General features: G+C 44.1%; 1 protein-coding gene across 1 annotated transcript in view; it reads left to right on the top strand.

Annotated features, from left to right (window-relative positions):
- The window catches only part of c2cd2l (c2cd2 like), a 77992-nt gene that overhangs the window by 17762 nt on the left and 42434 nt on the right, over window positions 1-17796 (top strand). The gene's annotated exons all lie outside the window — the stretch shown is intronic.

The following is a 17796-nucleotide window of genomic DNA, read 5'->3' as shown; positions in this document are numbered from 1 at the left end:
TGAAGAAACGGGTGACCTGTGGCTATTTCTAGAGATGTGGTCTGTAACCCTGTTCTCTTGTGATCCTTGCTGCAGTGAATGATCATATCAATGTATATTCAAGGGCGTAGGCTTGGTTTCAACAATGGGGGGGGGGGGGGGGGGGGGGGGGGCACTTTAAGTGGCATCTGATGGTCCTTGCCCAGTAAATTTCATTTTCATAAACACTTCATTTCCTGCATTTTGGTGAACTTTTCTCCACCAGTTTCTGCCTTTTCGGCATCAATTTATGGCTGAAATGTCTTTATTTATGTAAAGGTAAATACAACATTCAGATACCCGCTGATACAAATATGATGGAATATAATGCAGTAAGGCTCTTCTGTAGTGCTTTCAAATATCTATTCTCCTGTATTGTTATGTATAGTTACAGGTAAGGAGGATATATACATTTTTACCTCTTTTGGGGAGGGGCTTGTCTTTCATATTAGCTATATATATTTATTTGTGAGGGGAACAAAGTCGTATGGTAATAGCTTATCAGTTCTCCCCCAACAATTCATATGGAGCTACTTCTTTCCTTCATACGTTTTTGCCAGTACGGCCGTGAAATAGGTATTACATTCTATTCAAAGTGGTCTTGAAAATGTCTTAAAAAAGTCTTAAATTTAACTTGTTGAAACCGGCAGGAATCCTGTATTAATAAAATATGGAAAAATATCATGTAATTCTATGGTGACAGTGGCTCAGGAGGTAGATACAGTGGGGCTCCGGAGGTAGAGACAGTGACTCAGGAGGTAGAGACAGTGACTCAGGAGGTAGAGACAGTGGGTCAGGAGGTAGAGACAGTGGGTCAGGAGGTAGAGACAGTGGGTCAGGAGGTAGAGACAGTGGCTCAGGAGGTAGAGACAGTGACTCAGGAGGTAGAGACAGTGACTCAGGACTGGAGGTAGAGACAGTGGCTCAGGAGGTAGAGACAGTGGGTCAGGAGGTAGAGACAGTGGCTCAGGAGGTAGAGACAGTGACTCAGGACGGAGGTAGAGACAGTGGCTCAGGAGGTAGAGACAGTGGGTCAGGAGGTAGAGACAGTGACTCAGGAGGTATAGACAGTGGCTCAGGAGGTAGAGACAGTGGGTCAGGAGGTAGAGACAGTGGCTCAGGAGATAGAGACAGTGGGGCTCAGGAGGTAGAGACAGTGGGTCAGGAGGTAGAGACAGTGGCTCAGGAGGTAGAGACAGTGGGGCTCAGGAGGTAGAGACAGTGGGGCTCAGGAGGTAGAGACAGTGGCTCAGGAGGTAGAGACAGTGGGTCAGGAGGTAGAGACAGTGGCTCAGGAGGTAGAGACAGTGACTCAAGAGGTAGAGACAGTGACTCAGGAGGTAGAGACAGTGACTCAGGAGGTAGAGACAGTGGCTCAGGAGGTAGAGACAGTGGGTCAGGAGGTAGAGACAGTGGGGCTCAGGAGATAGAGACAGTGGGGCTCAGGAGGTAGAGACAGTGACTCAGGAGGTAGAGACAGTGGGTCAGGAGGTAGAGACAGTGGGTCAGGAGGTAGAGACAGTGGCTCAGGAGGTAGAGACAGTGACTCAGGAGGTAGAGACAGTGACTCAGGAGGTAGAGACAGTGACTCAGGAGGTAGAGACAGTGGCTCAGGAGGTAGAGACAGTGACTCAGGAGGTAGAGACAGTGACTCAGGAGGTAGAGACAGTGGCTCAGGAGGTAGAGACAGTGACTTCCGGTTTGCAACGTTCTGGTGAGCAGCCACATGAAATAGCTCCCGGTCAATGAATATATAAAAAAAGGAAGTAAAACTATTCATAACGAAATAAAAAGTGAAGATTCGAGGACAAAAAAAAGAAGGAAGAATGAACACGAGGACAAATGAAAGAAAAGCAACCCCAGATTAAGTAAATACACAGATGGAAAAGACTCAACACGAGGCAATGATGCAACAGGTAGAACAAGCTAGCGGGACGCTGAATGTCAGTGCAGAGAAGCTACAGGCTAACATACAAACTAGCTTACAAGCTAACATAGAGGCTAACCAGGCCACCACGTAGATTGGATTAGGAGCAATGCGGAGCATACAACGTAACACTGAAAAATCCAACGGAGGTGACAATGAACCGTCGGAGCTATGTAGAAATAAAGAAAATTCAGAAAAAGAAAGGAACCAGGTCCCAACAACGTGCAGGAGGCGGCGAGGGACACGGCGCGGAGAGGATGGAAGGAGCCGGGAGGGGAAGGAGAGAGGCCTACGGCCTAGGCCTACGCTGACGCAAAGGATGGAGAGGGCGCGCAGGTGGACCAGAACCGAGAGACGAGGACGAGGAGAGGAGGACGGGAGGAGGAAAAGAGGGGACCTGTTCAAAGCAGATCAACTATGAAGAACGACAAAGGGACACGAGAAAGGGGCATGAAGGGACACGGTGATCCAAGGAAAGATACAAGACAAAAACAACGTGGAAGAGTACCCAACACAAACATACACACAGGGGACCTGGGGATAAGAATAGATACAACAGAGGAAAGATAATTGAACAGTTACCCCAAGAAGTATAAAACTATAACACCAGAATTTAGAATAATTAACACTAGGATTTACAATACACACGTTATAGACAAACGATTTTACAGTAAATGAATTTAAAAAGGGACACGCTGATTAGGAAACATATTGGGGAATAATACACGATGGACTGGTATGAAGGAACTACAGGATTACACGTATCACACAATACAAATGAACATGAGCATAAGAAAGACAAATTCAGAACATTGACCGGGAGCTCTGAGGCCGTCCACAGAACGAATGTTGGACTTATATAGTGCGCACTTCGCCACTAGGGGGAGCCCTCTCACTAGGAGAGCCATTACTCCTCACCATTCCAACGGGGAACAGAGGGATACATCGGTCCGATATCAAGATAGGGCCGATATGGGAGGATATTAAAAAATATATATATTTCAGTTTCAAAATATCAGTCATTTCTGAAAATAAGTTGCAAAAGTAAAAAAAAATTATGCGTTTTGGAAAATAGCTCTTTATTTGATTATCATAAAAAAGTGTTTTCTATACAGAGATATCGACATCGGTAAATATCGGTATCGGCCAGAACAGCAATATTAATATCGGTTATCGGTATCGGCCACAATTTTCACATCGGTGCATCACTAGTTGCAAGCCACTTTCATACGGGGAACTGTGACAATTATTAGTATTATCTTATTTGCATATTGTCTCATTATTAGATAGATAGATAGGTTGATACTTTATTGATCCCAGGAGGGAAATTTAAGTAGACAGTATTTAAGTATTGAAAAACATCCTAATAGTGGGCTACTCACCTAATGCATGGCTGACATTTGTTAGAAGTGTCCGTGTCCCCGTCAATCATCACTGCCAGATCCGACTTAATTTAATCGGCTATGGTCTCTTATCATCTCTCCGCATCGGACGTGGTTGTCATAAGATGGACTGATATCCGCTCAGTTCTTCTTGCAGACCAAAATTTGCAGCTTAAACTTATTGAAAGTTCTTTGGCGATGCAATAGGCCACATTCAGTTTCGTTTCGATTGTTCGCTAGGAATTATGGGATTTGGTGTTGGATGTATGGACTCTACGCAGACAGGGACATGGTATTTAATCGCACGATAGACTACAACTACCAAGTAGAATAGCATGGCCCAGATTCACTTCACGCAAATATTTTTTTCACACAGGCTATCGGACGGGGGCTACGCAGTAAATTCATTCATCACCGACGGATTCTTTCATAGCACAGCGACATTATGTTGCACTGTACAGCCCTGGTTGTAGGCTAATGTTTTACTATTTTTTTTATCCAATTTGTATGGATTAATTTAGGAGTGAAATGCAAATGAAGGGTTGAAATCACTACTCGCAAGGTTGCCCCCAAATATTATTTTCCACTCGCACGGGCCATATTAAGGGGCAATTTGCGATAACCTCGTTGCACTGTACAGCCCTGTTATGGGGGTCAGAGCGGCTGAGCTTTGCCCAGTGGGGTCTTGTGTGTTGCGGGGTCGGTGTGCGTGGGGTGGGGATCTCGGTGACATGGGAGCTAGCGGGCTTGGGTAGGTGGGGGGGAGTCCCCTTCCCTCCCCTCTACTGGGCCTGGCCCAATTAATTCAAGGGACCCGTGTCGCTGGGGGCCCGGCTCCACGCATATCGGCCTGGGATATGGGGGAGTTCTACGGGCTTAGCTCAGGGGGGGGGGCGGAATGTCAGGGGGGGGCATCGTTTCCGCGGTTTGGCCCGGGAGAGTGGGGTCTTGTATGTTGTGGGGTCGTTGTGCGTGGGGTGGGGGTGCTTGGTGACATGGGAGGTAGCGGGCTTGGCTCGGTGGGGGGGAGTACCTTCCCTCTCTCCTCTACTCAGCCTGGCCCAATTAAATTCAAGGGACCCGTGTCGCTGAGTGCTCGGCCCCGCGTGGGACGGACCTGGGATGTAGGGGAGCCCTTTTTCTAGGGGGGGCCCTCTTATGGGGGTCTGGGAGGCTGAACGCAGCCATATTCAAGGGACCCATGTTAGTGTGTTGTTATGTTATTGATGTCATTGTAGGTATTGTCTAAGTGTTGTATGTCTGTAAATGTTAACACTTTGATTGCCTAAGGTTAAATTCATGACATACCATCCGTTGCCAGCTCTATTTAACATGGAGAAGTTCCCCTTCTTTGCAGGGCTATAACTTTTTAAATTCTATTGCTAGATTGCCATTATTAGGGCCCATTCAAGGTCCTATATGTATTGTTCATGGTGTAGCAACGTTAAACTTTTTCATTCACATATTCATACTAAAATATGGTCTAAAGTATAAGTATGTTTTCATCTCTTTCTGCAGCTTTCTCCAGAACGTGATTTATAGCCCCAAATGCATTATATTGATGATTAAATACAGTTTGGTAGGAATCTGTGCGAGATCAAAAATTTCAATTGGACGTACTTCTAGAATTTACTACACGTCATCTGATGTTGACCGGATGGGCGAGGGGCCGTTTATAATTCCGTGGGCAACGTTATACCATTCATCTAATGTGGGTCATATGTTCATCATAGCAGTTAGTAAAGAACACGTTAGAATATAACGCTAAAACTCACCCCAGTCTCCTCGGGCCGTTGGGCGATCAGCGTGGTGTAGACAGTTTTCAATTATGGGATGTCGAAATACCGGATCTATTTCCAGGTTGTATAATAGTATATACGTCCAAATCATGTTGTTTTATCGAGTTATTTCCACCGATCGATGTTCACTGTGTGAAGACTGAGTCTCTCTAACATTAGCGAGTGCCCGGACCACATATGGAGTGAGTCCTGCCGGGTTAAAGGTTGACATCCGGTTTTTCGATCTGCCGATCGGCCACCAGATGACGCTCTTGAACCGCTAGAGGATTGAGAGGAGATCAGAACTGTGTGTCAAGGCTGCAGAGGGGAAATATGATTCCGATCACAGATTTTTGAAATATTGATATCAAAGACGAGTTCCGGCGTCCTCGGCAACTTGAGCATGGCGGGGAATGACGAGTTCCGGCGTTTTCGGCAGTTAAAGTGTTAATACAAATTTAAGTTTAAAAAAAAAGAAATACAACTCTCTCTCTCTCTCTCTCTCTCTCTCTCTCTCTCCTAGACAGGTACAAACAGAGACAGAACGGTTTAAAAGCATGGATTAAAGAGTTACCAAGCTCTTGATTTTTTATTTATTTATGATAAATATCACCGCTCTACCTGTGATTATAAAAGAGCAGTGATTCCCCCACACGCGCCAGGCGTCTACTCCGCTGCCCTTTCATAATCATCTTTTCTAATCAATCTTTTATAATCTGGTATACATGTCCCATTCGCTCGGCCCGTGCTGAAAATAGACCGTGCGTGTCCGTCCGGTCCAATCTGTTAAGAAGGGCGTCGAAAAGGAAACTGGAAACCGCTTCGGGACCGTTCACGGCGCTTCCTGCGTCCAGCGTGCCAGCCAGCGTTAGTTAGTGCCAGGAGGGCGAGGAGCGGGTGGAAGAGGTCGCTACTAATTTGTTTTCGTTTTTTTTTTCCCTGAGGGAATGGAACGGGCCTGGCGCTGGTGAGCGCTCCTCTCTGGTCTGGCCGCCGTGGTCGGAGGGAGAGGTGATCCTCTCTGTTGAGCGTGAAGCCTGGTCTTCCTCACCCCCCCAAGCCCCTCGACGGACCGCTCCACCACCACCCGCTCCACCACCAAAAGATATTCCGATTGGTCCTATTGATGCAATTCATCTGCATCTTAAAATAGAGCTAGAGTTCCAAAAAATTGGAACTGCTCCTTTTAAGCTAGTTGTCTCGTCTCCATTAATTCCAGTATGTTCACCCGGGCCAGGGTTAGCCATGGTCTACTATGGTATGGTTGGGTCAGCTCCATTAGCCATGGTCTACTATGGTATGGTTGGGTCAGCTCTATTAACCCTTTCACTACCACGCTACCGAAGGTTAACCCGGCTTTCACTACCACACTACAGACGGTTAACCGTCACAGTGTCACAGTGAAAGGGTTAACCATTTGGTAGTGGCAGTGAAAGGGTTAACCATGGTCTACTATGGTATGGTTGGGTCAGCTCTATACTGATGAAGGCCGGACGGTCGAAAACATTTTGTGGGTATATAAATTGTGCCTATTAAAATAAAATAACGATATTCCTTGAGTGCGGTCCCTACCCCCTTTTTTTGTGACTTACTATTTTTGGACTACGCACCTGTCTGAGCGCAGTGGTTACCTTTTCTACTTCCAATGGTTGGGTCATCTCTATTAGCCATGGTCTACTATGGTGTGGTTGGGTCAGCTCTATTAGCCATGGTCTACTATGGTGTGGTTGGGTCAGCTCTATTAGCCATGGTCTACTATGGTGTGGTTGGGTCAGCTCTATTAGCCATGGTCTACTATGGTGTGGTTGGGTCAGCTCTATTAGCCATGGTCTACTATGGTGTGGTTGGGTCAGCTCTATTAGCCATGGTCTACTATGGTGTGGTTGGGTCAGCTCTATTAGCCATGGTCTACTATGGTGTGGTTGGGTCAGCTCTATTAGCCATGGTCTACTATGGTGTGGTTGGGTCAGCTCTATTAGCCATGGTCTACTATGGTGTGGTTGGGTCAGCTCTATTAGCCATGGTCTACTATGGTGTGGTTGGGTCAGCTCTATTAGCCATGGTCTACTATGGTGTGGTTGGGTCAGCTCTATTAGCCATGGTCTACTATGGTGTGGTTGGGTCAGCTCTATTAGCCATGGTCTACTATCTATGGTATGGTTGGGTCAGCTCTATTAGCCATGGTCTACTATGGTACTATGTCTCCATTGTACTTCTCGATAACTCTGCAGTTACTAGGCAACCTCATAGAATTCACACCACCGACTGTGGTCAAACCACGATGATGCAACAGCCCCAGGTCGTTGTGAAAGACGTCTGTCTCAGTCGAGGGCCAGCCTGGTTGACAAACAAACATACTCATTTCACAAAGACATTGCCACCTCCTTAAGCATTGTGTAATTAATTGAATGCATTGTGTAATCATTTGATGCGAAGTATTTGGCTTACATTGTCACTAAAACAATCACTGATGCACACCGTTTACTGTGATAAACACACAGTATTTAATCTTTCATCTGATCCACATTTTAGCCCCCACGTCCCAAATGGATAGTTTGTAGCTGTTTTCTGTTGCTAGATTAGATTAGATTAAAATGTATTGTCATCATACAGTACAAGTACAGTACGACTTAACAGTAAAGTGTGATAGTAATATACAATGTACAGGTGATTAAACTGGGTATAACATATAAATGAGTACTACTGGGTAATAGTGTTAATCAGATGTATGTACAGAGTTGTAGTATTAATATGTACAGTGATACAGGTATAAAGACACTATGGTAGTTAGTCATACTGGCCAGCAGCGTAACTAGTAAGAGTAGACGGGATATGTACAGATATAGATATAGTATCTACAGATATGTAAAAAGGATTATATGCAGGTATGTACAGACAGACAGTGGATAGATAGATATATATGGTAAGAATAAATATATGTATAGGTATATACAGCATTAATGTACATGCTGTCATACCCATATATGGGTTATGTGCAGGTGTATAAGTAGGTATACAGAAGGAGCATTCAGACAGATATATACATGGTTTAAACATCCCCCAGTAGAACATTTTAATGATTTTAATACGCAAATGAAGCTTTTAGGAGTATTTCGAAACTAGAATTACAGAGTGGGAGTAGATACACTACTCTTGATAGCACATATTATTGGGGGGGACAATTCATATTTTTCCAAATTGGATCTGCAGCCATGGGGATGGTGGATTTTATCATATGGGGACATATTTTGTGCTGATAATGGCACAGAGGGTGAGACCAACTGTGTACCGTACCTTTTCATTATTGTAAGCACAAAGATAATAAACTTCTAAAACAACATGCATGATGTTATTATGGATGTTTGGCACCTCAGTCCCCACCCAGGCTGCCATGGCACCACTGCTCTTACAGTTAGGGTCAAAAGTGGTTGTAATGGAAGTCTATGGTCTTGGCATTAATGTACATGCTGTCATACCCATATATGGGTTATGTGCAGGTGTATTTAGGTATACAGAAGGATTATGTGCAGACCAGACAGATATATACATGGTTTAAACATAGCATTTCTATAGTGTTTCATTGTAGTATTTCTATAGTAACTGATATGTAGGGAAAACAACACCGACAACACAGGAATAATAGTTTTACTATACTTATTACATTATCACTCTCTCTCTCTCTCTAGTGTCTATAGTCTCTCGTCCTCATGTCTCTCCCCTGAAGAACGTACAGTATTCCCTGACAAGAGGGGAATTGTTTTCCCTCGACTCCCGAGCCAGTTATAATAATAGGTGCTGGAAGTGGTATTTCTTTGTTAAAATAAGTGTTAAATAGCTCTACAGTACATTCTGACAGCCATCACTGATATAGAGTGTCTCATCAGTAACATGGGTCTCCCAGTCCCTCCTGCTCTGCAGTAAACAGACAATACATTTACTGGTATCCCTTCCCACTTCATCCAATCAGGAGAGAGAAGATCTCCTCTCTGTTGTTACATGGGGACCTCTGGAACAAGGCGTTCCACTGAAGCCATGCTGCCTCTAAAATAGATTGTGCCGTAGTCGCTGGCGCCGCGCTGAGAGAATGAGTGGGTGACTGAACACTTAATCTGGTCCAGGCAGCCAAACACAGTAGGTTGTGTGATAATAGTGGCTGTGTGACGGCAGTATTGCATGCGCTTGCAGCATTGTTTTTGGCTCCCTGCCCCTCGTGGTGTAAGCATTACACGCTACTTTCCACACGCACACACGCACATGCACGCACGCACACACACACACGTGCTCAGCCGCGTTTTGGTGCCTTGTGGGGACACTCCGCTGACGTGTATAAATTCCCTAAGCCCTTACCTTACAAATGAATTTTTTTTGGGCGAAGTGCTCCTTTAACTTGAAACCTAAGCCTCTGTGATGCTGTCAAGCAGCGACTTCTGGGCAAAAGAGCCCTGTTTGGTGTTGCACTTTGTTTAAATTATTTTTGTTTTTGGTCCGATGTGTGGTTTGGAGTTTAGTCACTTATTTTACTATGAATTTCTCCAGACCATGTCCATTACATGCCCAACCTTAAAGGGGCATTTGACCAATAAACAACGCTGATTTATTTAGCAAATGATCTCACGCGCATACAAAACTTTGTACACAATGGGGTGACAGTGGCTCGGGGGATAGAGCAGTTGTCTGGTAATCCGGAGGTTCCCAGTTCGATTCCCGTTCCTCCTGGGCAGCGTGTCGAAGTGTCCTTGAGCAAGACACTTAATCCCTAATTGCTCCTGATGAGCAGGTCGGCACCTTGCATGGTTGCCTCCGCCGTCGGTGTGTGAATGTGTGAGTGAATGGGTACAGGAACAAATTGTAAAGCGCTTTGAATAAAAGCTGTTATATAAATGCAGCCATTTACCATTTAATTTAGTTTGACAGTTGTTGAAAGTAAATGTCATCTTGGACATTGAATCCTTGCGTTGTGTTAATTACAGCTCAATGAAATGATAAGGTATCAGTCCCTATAAGAGAAGGTGTTGCTGCTATTCTTTCATCTACATCATTTCATGGAGCTGTAATTAACACACCACATGGATCCAATGTCCCCGATGACATCACTGGTGGCCATATTCAAACTCAATAACTGTCAAACTAAAAGGAATGTGTACAAAAATAATTGTGAGTTTTTTTATGTGTGTGCAAAATAAATCAGCATTCTTTTTTGGTGAAGTGCCCCTTTATTAACTATAATCATAAAATAGCCTCATTTGCACCAAAATCGTGTTTTCCTTACGACATTTGGTCCTCACAATGATGGGAAAACATAGACACCCCCCCACACACACACACTCGGCCTGTTATATCACTGCCACCACTTCAGTGCCCGTGGCCCTGATAGAGATTGGACTTGGACCCTGACGGAACGTACAGTATTCCCTGACAAGAGGGGATTTGTTTTCCCTCGTCTCCCGAGCCAAGGTACTGGAAGTGGTATTTTTTTGTTAAAATAAGTGTTAAATAGCTCTACATTCTGACAGCCATCACTGATATTAAGTGTCTCGTCAGTAACATGGGTCTCCCGGTCCCTCCTGCTCTGCAGTAAACAGGAAATACATTTCCTGGTATCCCTTCCCACTTCATCCAATCATGAGAGAGAAGATTTTAAAATGTTTAATTTCTTATTTCAAGAAATCTTACCAAGCCAAAATTCTTTTTAGCACGAAATAGATTTTTGGGACCACCAAAGAATCAGAATCAGATTCAGAAAGGTCTTTATTGCCAAGTAGTTTATACACATACAAGGAATTTGATTTGGCCGTTTCTGGTGCGACATTAACGCCGGACAGACAATTACGGTAGAATAAAATAAAAAGGTAGAGTACAATTATATGGAATATAAATTAAAATGGCACAATAGAATAGAATAGACTTATTATTTTCTTACTAATTAGAATAAAAATAAATCATACCACTGTAGAGCCCTGTGACCTGCTGACTGCCCTCCAAATGCTATCACCCTCACTACTGTCACGTAGGGCTGGATAATGCACCTATATTTATACGTGTGTCATAGTATCGTGGGATTTATCGCAAAAAAATCCATGTTATAATCTAAATTATAACAGAAAGCACCAGTGTTGTAGTACTCGAGTCCATGTCCTGGACTGATTTTCAGGACTCGTGACTCGACTTGGACTTGAGCACTGATGACTTGGACTTGGACTCGAACATTGACTGCATTCGGACTCGGAAGGTGCAGACGAGGACTCAGACTTTTAATTATACTGTAATAAAAAAAATTATTAAACAAATTGAATAGGCCCTAATCATTTGGCATAAGATATTGATGGCTATTGCATTTGTTTGGCTATTGTGTCACAAAGTAAATTGGAATAATGAAAAAGTTTATGAATGAAAACGTTTATTTTTTAACATGAATTCTCCATATTCCTCCAAACAAATCACGGTATCTAGCTCCGTCAAACAGAACAATCATAACAAATATTTTTGTATTATTAAAAAAAGGAACTATAAACAAAAAGTCAAGAGCAATGTATTTAGTTAGCAGACATGTCCAAAAAAATCTTTTTTTGTAATCTTTGACAGTAATTTTTAATTTGGATAAACAGGTTTGCTCGGTGGTTAAAACTCGTTTTTTCCACCTCAGACTCCTGGCCAAAGACCAAAGCCCATCTCTCCCAGAAGGGTCTGGATAGGGTAATCCATGGCCATGCCTTCATTTCAACCCGGCTACATTATTGCAATGCGCTGTATGTTGGCATTGAACAGTTGCTGCTCCGTCGCCTACAATTGGACCAAAATGCGTGACCACATTACATCAGTCCTGGCTTCACTCGAGTCCACTGGCCCCCCAGTGCATTTCCGTATTGATTTTAAATGCTGACTGTTTTTAAAGCTCTAAATGGGCTGGCTCCATTATACCTCACTGAGCTCCTGCACCACAACACCCCATCCAGAGCCCTAAAGTCTGCTGACCAGCTGCTGGTCAGCCTCCCCCATATTAGATCTGCCCAGAGCCTAGACTAGAGGCGTTTAAACCGCTGCTTAAAACACACCTTTTTCCCCTGGCCCTGGACAAGACACTTAACCCCTAATTGCTCCCGATGAGTGAATGAATGAATGAAAACTTTATTTAACAGATTGCAGAATGGGGTACAAATACAGTACGGCTCAATACACACAATTGTTAAGGGGATGCAGACCTGAGAAAGACGTTTGTCTTGTTTACATCAGGGTCCCCCATTTTCAATTCATATAGACATTTATGACATACACAACATACATGACACTTAGGCATAGGGACATATAGGTATTTAGTACTGATACATTTGTGACATAAACGGTATTCAAATATACAGTACTGTTACCCCTAGATCCTGACAGAGTATATACATATGATGGGGAGGGGACTGTACATTAGGAGGGGGTGGGTGGGTGGGAGAGAAATATACATACGGTGGGAAGGAGACTGTCTATTAGGAGGTGGTGGGGTTTTTGGGCATTTACGGTGGCCAGTTTCGAATTGCAGCCTCCCGTAGGTGCTCTTTAAGAGCGGTTTTGAATGTGGGTAGGGATTCACATTCCTTTACAGCTTTGGGTAGGGCGTTCCACATTGATGTGGCATAATTGCGAAACGTGTTTAGTCCCTTGTTTGAGCCGAATCTGGGTTTAACATGATTTGTTGAGCTTCCTCTGGTGTAGTGGTTGTGGTATTCACTGACCTTTGGGAAGTATTTTGACATGTACATGGGTACCTTAGTCGTATAGTGTATCTTGTAGACCAGGCCCATTGCAAGTTGCTGTACTCTGTCGTCTACTCTAAGCCATCCTAGGTTGTCAAAGTGGGCAGGGGTGAGGTGGGTTCTAGGGTTCAGGTCAAGTAGTAGTCTGACCAGTTTGTTTTGTGATGTTTGTAATTTTGTTTTAAGCGCCTTTGAGGTGCTTTGGTACCATGAGGTGCACGCATAGTCGTAGTACCCTTGAATGAGTGCTCCTGCCAGAGTCTTCAGGGTATTCTTGTTTACCAGAGAGGAGATCCGGTACAAGAATCTAGTTCGTTGGTTGACTTTTTTTATTACATTGGATGCCATTTTGTCACAGGAAAGATTTGCCTCTAGGATGGAACCCAGGTAGGTAATTTCATCTTTCCTTGTGACAATATTGTCACCCACTGTAACTGAGAAGCCGTCGGTCTTGCTGAGTTTGTTATTTGAACTGAAGAGAATGGACTCTGTTTTGCCCATGTGTAATGATAGTTTGTTATCAGCGAGCCATATCCAGATTTTGCCTAGTTCCGAGCTGAGGGTTTTTTCAACCTGAAACTTGTTCTTGTCAGAGACCAGCAGGGCTGAGTCATCCGCAAACAAGAACAAGTTGCAGTCACAGGCTGACGACATGTCATTTGCATAAATTAGGAAGAGTAGCGGTCCTAGTATGCTTCCTTGTGGTGTGGAACACCACAGCTCACTGTGAGGGGGGGGGATAGAGTACCGTTTACCTCCACCATCTGTTCTCTCCCCTCCAGGTAGGATTGCATCCAGCTCACTGATAAGCTATCAAAACCAATTGCTTTTAGCTTGTCCATCAGAATGGAGTGATTGACAGTGTCGAAGGCCTTTTGTAGGTCCAGCATGACCATGCCGCAGTATTTGCCCGCGTCCACCTCTTGTTTGATGTGGTCGTTCAAATAGAGGAGGCATGTGTCAGTGGAGTGGGACGTTCTGAAGCCAGATTGGAATTCGTAGATTAGATTTTTTTCCACCAGGTACTTTTCGACCTGTTCGTAGACTATTTTCTCCATGACTTTCGAGATGGAGGTAAGAATAGAAACAGGGCGGTAGTTGCCTGGGTCTAATTTGCTGCCCTTTTTGTGCAGAGGGGTCACTCTCGCAATTTTGAAGTCCTTGGGGACGTGTCCCTGTTTTATAGAGAGGTTTATTATGTGTGTGATGACTGGGGTGATGGCGGCTGCTGCGTCTCTGAGGAATTTGGAGGGGATGTTGTCATGGCCAGTGGCCTTGTTAGGTTGGAGGGCGCTCAATTTTTTTAGTACCTCATCGGTTGTTACCATTTCAAGTTTGAAGTCGTCTTTGTGGACCCCTAGGTTTTTGTAGTATGCTACTATGTGTTCTACCCCATAATGCCCTGAGTGGGAGGGTAGTTTGTTTACCAGTGTTGTGGCTATGTTTGTGAAGAAGATGTTTAAACAAGTTGGAAACAAGACGAAAGTCTTTCTCAGGTCTGCATCCTCTTTTTTTTTTTTTATTATCTTTTTCCCCCTCCATTTTCCTCCGATTTTCTCCCATCCCAATGTTAGTCGTATGCCAATTCCCAGTCCCTTCCTAGTCGCTGCGCACTTACCCCCCACAGTCAGATCATCTGGGAGAGTGGAGGCTACCACGACCACGTGCTTCCTCCGACACACGTCCAGCCAATCACCGCTTCTTTTCACCTGGCAGCGCGGATTCTCATCGAGAGGGCGTAGCGTGTGGGAGGACCACACTATCCCCCTCAAGTCCTATCCGCGCTTAGCAGGCGCCCCGACCGAACTGTAGGAGTCGCTGTTTACAACGACCCGGACCCACCCCGCCAGCTTCTCCCACCCTCTAATACAGCCAATTGTATTAGTGCAGACGGCCAGCCAAGCTGGTGACAACCCCGGAGCTGTGAGCTGGATTCGAACAGGCGAATCCAGCTCACAGCTCCGGGGTTGGTGACGAACGCAATCTCCGCTCGGCCACCTAACCGCCCAGGTCTGCATCCTCTTAACAATTGTATGTATTGAGCTGTACTGTACTGTACCCATTCTGCAATCTGTTAATAAACTTTTCAATCAATCAATCAATCAAAGTAATTGGCTACATCCAGCTTGTCTGTGATGAGCGTGTTGTCCGTCTTTATGTTTATGTTTGAGAATCTGGTTTTAAGTTTTTTACTGCAGCCTAGTTGATTATTGAGTAATTTCCAAAGTTCGCAGGGTTTGTTTTTGTTTTCCTCAGTTTTGTCGTTGATGAAATTTCTTTTTGCGGTTTTGATCATGGTGTTTACGTCATTTCTTAGTCTGTTTCTTTGAATTTTTTGTTCAACCATGTGGGCTTGGAGTTCACTGTTTGAGCTTTTGGAAAGCTTTGTCTGACTTTTATGAAGTTCAGAGCATTTTTTGTCTCTGGTTTTCATAGCGGCCAGTATTTCAGTGTGCATCCATGGCTCAGCGCGATTTTTAACCCTGGTGGTTCTTATGGGTGCCATGTTGTTGAGTATTGCTGTGAATTTGGTTTTGAATCCAAGCCATGTTTCTTCAACCTGTGTACCACTGAGTTCATCTGACCAGTCCAAGCTCCCCAGTTCTAGGTTAAAGGTCTCTCTAGAGTAAGTTTTGAGGTCTCTAGATGTGACTGTTTTGTGACAGCCGGCCTTCTGTTTTAGCTTTTTGCGGGTACAGAAAATCATATAATGATCACTTAACCCGCATGCTATCACCCCTTTATTGGAGATCATGGACTTGTCAGAGGTAAAAATGAGGTCAATGGTGGTTTGTGTCGAATCACATACCCTTGTGGGTTGGGTGATTAGCTGGCTGAAACCGTGCAGATCAGAAAATCTACTGCTGTATCTATGTGTTTACACACCATCCTGCAGCACCTGGAGGCCTCTGCCACTTATGTACGAATTTTGTTTATTGATTTTAGTTCAGCGTTTAACGCGATTGTGCCTTTTAAATTATTTGAAAAACTTAAATTGCTCGGAATTGATGAGTCTCTGTGCTATTTTATTCTAGATTTTCTCTCAGACAGAGAACAAGTGGTTAAAGTAGGTAATTTGTTCTCTAGTTCCAGGACCTTGAACACCGGGGCCCCCCAGGGCTGTGTTCTCTCTCCTCTGCTCTACTGTCTATACACTAATGACTGTGCCTCCCACTCTGATTCTGTCCGATTTTTTAAATATGCGGATGACACAACAGTAGTGGGACTAATTAAGAACGGGGATGAATCGGCCTATAGAGCTGAAGTCGATAGCTTTGCTGTATGGTGCAAGGAGAACGACCTGCTTTTGAACATCTCTAAGACAAAGGAAATTATAGTTGACTTCCGGCGCGGGGAGGCAGTCCACCCTCCTCTGTACATAAACGGCCAGCAGGTGGAGAGGGTGGACAGTTTCAAATTCCTCGGCATCACCATATGTGATCATTTAAAATGGGAAGTTAACACCAGCCTCATAATTAGCAAAGCCCATCAGAGGCTCCACTCCCTGCGCCAGCTTAAAAAGTTTGGTGTGTCCAGGGTGGCGATGCTCAGTTTTTATAGAGCCACTGTAGAGAGTGTCCTTACCTTCTCAATGACTGTGTGGTACGGAAACACCACCGTCCATGATAGGGGACATTTAGAACGAACTGTACACACAGCGTCAAAAAATCATCGGCTGTGAGCTCCCCTCTGTGGCCTCCATTTATGCCACACAAATCCGGCGGAAAGGGGAAAAGGTGATCAGGGACCCGTCTCACCCTGCTTACGACCTCTTTAACCCCCTTCCCTCTGGCAGAAGACTCCAAAGTCTCAGGTGCAGGACATCCCGTTTTAAAAACAGTACATATCCCGAGGCTGTCCGTCACCTGAACTCGAGTACAAATGTACAGGCACTTTGTACAATAAGGGCTAGCACCAGCCAACATGCACTTTAAGGCAATATGCACTTTAAAACTCGAACACTGAGCAATTTATTTTAGGTACTGTAGCATTTTTTCTTTTTAATTGTTTGTGTAAAACTCTTTATTGTGGGGATTGTACTCTTGTGTTTTTATATTGTATTCTTGTGTTTTTATATTGTACTCTTGTGTTTTTATATTGTATTCTTGTGTTTTTATATTGTATGTTTTTAACATTGTCTGTACTGTACGTGGCACCAAGACAAATCCCAATCAACAGTGTTGAAATGGCAATAAAGTTTCTATCTATCTACTGAAGGCCTTGAAGACGGGTGTTGCTTTACGCAGCATATCCGTGTTCCAGTCCCCAATCAGAATTTTTTCTACCCCCTCCACCCCAGCTAAACACTCATCAAGTGTGTCATAAAAGCCACTCTGTTCTGGCGGTCTATAGATTGTGCCTACTAGTACTGGTTTCGCCCTGTCTAATAAGATTTCAATCCAAACAGTTTCAATTTCGTCATGGTTAAGGTCAGTACGGTTGATGTATTTGGTATCTTTGTGTATATGAACAGGTTGGCACCTTGCATGGTTGCCTCCGCCGTCGGTGTGTGAATGGGTAATATGTGAGTAACAAATCGTAAATCGCTTTGGATAAAAGCGCTATATAAAAAAGCAGCCATTTACCATTTACATCCACTACGACTACATCCACTACGACTACATCCACTAGATAGACTGATAAGATCTGGTCCCAGGGCCCCCGTCTGAGAAGATTGTTGCTTGTAGATTGTTGCTTGTAGGATTCCATCCCGGTGTGTTTGTTTGCTTTTTTAGGATCCCCATTTGCTGTCAAATTAATGACTGCTAGTCTTCCTGGGATCCTCACGCACAAATAACACAACAGAATACAAAGACAGAATGTAATTAGTAATACAATTAAAACAAGAGGGAGAAAAAATAAGAAAAAACTGAAAGCATAAAGGAATTCAAAAATGTATATTCAACACTGAAGATACAATGAATGTTCATTCACATTCCCAAAGAAAACTG

Source organism: Notolepis coatsorum (assembly GCF_963971535.1).
Source record: "Notolepis coatsorum genome assembly, chromosome: 8".
Lineage (NCBI taxonomy): Eukaryota > Metazoa > Chordata > Actinopteri > Aulopiformes > Paralepididae > Notolepis > Notolepis coatsorum.
The sequence above is the reverse complement of the archived record's forward strand: the minus strand, read 5'-3'. Positions and strand labels throughout refer to the sequence as shown.